This window comes from Bidens hawaiensis, unplaced genomic scaffold (assembly GCF_021521415.1).
Source record: "Bidens hawaiensis isolate Kalapana, Puna unplaced genomic scaffold, B.hawaiensis_p1.1 tig00034032_1, whole genome shotgun sequence".
Taxonomy (NCBI): domain Eukaryota; kingdom Viridiplantae; phylum Streptophyta; class Magnoliopsida; order Asterales; family Asteraceae; genus Bidens; species Bidens hawaiensis.
In genome coordinates, this window is record NW_027495868.1 from 167165 (window position 1) to 171463 (window position 4299).

A 4299-nucleotide genomic window follows, 5' to 3' on the forward strand; every position below is an offset into this window, starting at 1 on the left:
TCCTGGTTTCTTGCTTACAGTTTTTTGAAGCGTAATGTGATCCTGTTTGTATCGATTGGGACAAGCGTAAAAGACATGCCCAACCTCATTATAACAAAAACAGCGTCTCCTATCAATGAATTTATTGATTTGAGATGTAGTTTCAACCTGTTCACGTTCTGTTTCAAACGATAAAATTCATCATTTGACTGGTTTCTAAATTCAACTTCTTTTTCAGACTCTAATGTTTTTCCATGTGTAAGGCCCCGAACCCCGGGAACCCCACAGTTGGTAATCATTCAAAACACTTGTAAAATAATTAAACTTAAAAACAATTCATTTCATTGAAATAAGCAATTCAGAGTATAATTCAACGGAAAACATAAATAATAAAATAAGTTCCCAAAACCCGGGAATTTTGCCTAAAATCAACATAGTTATCTTTAAATAAAAACTTTTAAAAATAAATGTTTAATAGTAAAACTTCAATTCCCGTATGCCCTTCACCGTCCAAGTAGCTTCGTGCACGTCCAAGCGATAAGGCATCCTCTTCCTAACCTGAAACTCACACTAACATGCACACAAAGTCAGCTTGAGCTGAGTGAGTTCAAGTCTTAAGTAAATAATATCAGTAGTAATAGTTATGATAGTCAAACCAAAAGTTTTAAAAAGTAAAAGGGTGCATCCATCAAATCATCATTACCGAAAACTAAACATCCTCATACATACATATACAAAATGTATATGTAAACATCCTTTCAATTACGTCTCTATATATATATATAACATCCACGTATAACATCAGGGTCGAGCAAACGTACAACCCAAAAACGTAACATCAGTGCATGCAAACACAAAGTAGGCATACACAACATCAGTAGTCGAAACGACTACAACATCGCCAGATATAGGCCAAGCAATAATGTATATACATATATATATATTTAACATCCCAAGGCCTACTATATGCTAGCAAGCCTATATAAATTCGTTTAAAACATTTCATCATGTAAGAAAACACTTAGGTGTGCATGCTAGCCCAAAAGTAAAAAGAGTAAAAAGGGCATCATGAACTCACCTGAAATCAATCGAACACCTGCAACGAGCTAGGAAACCCCTAAGTGCACAATCACAAGCAAGGGCCTGTAAATTATACACAACGCATTACTAAACTAGACCGTAAGGACACTCTTGTCTAATGGGCCGTTCAAGCCCAACACATTGGCCCAAGGCCCAACAACTTGGCCCAAGGCCCAACATTTGACCCAAGGCCCAACACTTATCAAATCGAGTCGAATACGCGCGAAATAAACCATAAAACCATTTGTTTAATGAATCAGCCCCAAATGGACAAAATTCCATTTTAAATCTTTTCATTCATCAAGATTATGTCACCCGAGTTGATAGGGTTGACGGTTCCTTTTTACAACTCTTACTTTAACATTTAAACGAAAATTTGCGCACCGCCGACTCGATTGACGAAGCACTAACCAAAACAGCCCTGAGAATCAAAAAAATAATTTTTCCACAGCCCTTAAACCCCCCTAGGGCTGTACAAACTGATTCGGTCGGTCACACGATCAATTAACGCATCAAACTCAACAATTTGCAATTCTACACCCGATAAACCCTAGTTTTCGAACTAAAATCGATTGACCGACCTAAACACCTCCATTGGCCATGAAATTATAATATGATGTACATGTCATACCTAGCGGAATTTTGATGCGAAAACCTCACTCAAAACAACCCCGGAAAAGCTCAATTGGGAAGCCACCCGGTTACCCTACAACAAGACGTTTTTTGATCAATACGGGCAATATAAGGATCAATTAACGTGTAAAAGACTTGGAGAATCGCAGTACACACCTTGAATTGAAGTTCTAAGGCTTGGAATTGGCTGCAAAAAAAGAAAATCGTGGGTCTTGTCCTTGTTCTTCCTGCCGATCGCAACAGTGGGCTGGAATAGGGTTTAGGGTTTTAGTTTAGTGTTATAATATAAAACTTTTTCATTCTAGCCCCCGGAAAATAACAATAATGCAACTTGGAAGAAATGTTAAGCGATTAGACGTACCGGGATGACGTAAAGGCTTCCGAGAAACATCGGATAAATCCCGAGAATTATACATACTCTACAATCTTTAATTCTTGAAATCGGAATTAACGGGCGTTACACCATGCATAAACATTATCTTTTTCTCTTGAAATTGCTTAACTCGAGAACATTGCTTGTTATAGAAACTTCTTTTAGCAAATCTTGTCGAGTTCTCAACTTCCTTTTGTTTACCCAACCCATTAGGTTTAACTGTTTCCTCAACCGGCACTGATTCGGCCATTTTCACTCCAGTTGATGAATCACAAGCAGAACTCTCATTTTTCTCATAAACAACATCAACAGACTTGGAGATATAATGATGTGGTGAGTTGATTTCCACATTGAGTGCCTTTATTAACCCTTTCGGTTTCATTGGAATATAAGCATTTCACATAGTGGAGGCACAACATGATATTCTTCTCTTATCTTCTCGGTCTCATTATCCTTATTCTTTGTTGAAGTTTTGGGGATAATGTGATCAAGTAAATATGACGATGCAACATAGCTTACTAATTTCAGATTAACTCTTTCAGTCTCAATCTTGAGTGTTTAAAGTTCAAGTTTGAGTGCTGCGTTTTCGTCAATGTGTCTGTTAATGGCAATTTGTTTGTCTTCAACCGTGTGTTTTAGCATAGAAATTGTCTTTTGATTTTGTAAAATCTTTTCCCATAGGTTCTTTTCACATGATTGAAGCTTCATGTATGCCTCGTTAACAACGTTTAAATCAAACAAAGCCTTATCATAGTCTCTTTAATTATTTGATTTCAAGATTTTTAAAATCACATTCATCGCAAGGTAATTCACATTTTTCACAAATATTTAAGTTAAGAATTAACTCGTTTGCCATGAATGCTTGATTAATTAGTTCCTCACTTGAAGTTTCTGAGTCATCATCATTGATGTCTTCCACCACTCCTTTAACAAATTTTTCTTCAAAAATTTTTTCATCAACAGCAACTAATTCCTCCTCATCTCTTGACTTGTTGACTTCTGAATTTTCATCATCCTCTTCGACTCCAAAGTTAATTTTTCCTTGTGGAATATCTTCTTCATAAAACCAACCTGCAAAACTCTCGATAATATCAGGTGGAAATAATGAAATAAGATAGTCAGAAAGAACCTCATGAATTTTATCATATGTTCGAGGCAGTTTGTCATCGGAAGTATCACGATCAACTTCTTTGTTGCTATCTTCATTCACATTCTTGTCCAAGTCCTCATCCTAGAAAACTACATTCTCAACATCACTATTCACCTTTACCTCAAATTCTTGAATCTCAGTTTTAATCTCATTACCATCCTTATCTTCATCCCCATTAACCATCTTTACCACAATCTCATTACTAACCTCCTATTTGTCTTCATCAACCACTTGAGCCACATTAGCTTGGAATACTGAATTCCAATTGAAACCTTCATCAACTTGTGCTGTAGCTACCTTTTGTTGCAAGGTTGATGCTTCAGTAGATTTCTTTCCTTCGATGATTCTCCCTCTAGACGATGATATATAGCTTGCTTATAGTAATCTCGTCCAAAGGATTAGCAGCATTATCCTCCACACTTTTACTAGTGCATTCCCTCTTGAAATGTCGTTTCTTTTTGCAAAGAAAACATCTAACTTTAGACTTATCAAAGCCTAACTTAGAAGTTGTACCATCAAGCACATTCCGACCGGTTATTTCTTTGAATCTTTATGCTCTCCTTATCATACTTGCCATGCACCACCTTATGTCAATCATCTCCATTTCCTCTGGGTCAATCTGATCATAATCTTCTTTAGTCATATTGTAACTTCCAATGCTACCCGCCACCAAACATTCATATGATTCTAGAACAGATCCTAAAAAAGCCATGTGTTCTTTGATAGTGTCAGTGGTCATATTTCCTGTATTCTTCAGATTCACTGCTATGTTGCACTGGATAACATCAGAATCCTTTGAACTTGAAGCTTGAATAGTCGGGATTGTTCCTGAATAACTACTACTGTACTGAGGAGACACAGTGACATTGGTAACATAAGCTTGACTGATTGGCTCGGCACAAAATGCAGTGGGAATCTTGGGATTTGGAGTAGCACTTGAAATAGAAACCTTGTACTACAAACCCACATCTTGTGATACGGCTGTAGATTTCATATTTTGTTTCTTTCTAAGCTCCAGACCATGAGCTTCAAGCGTTTCAATAAAATTTGCAAGGTTCAGACAAGCATAAGGAATGGGGTTAGA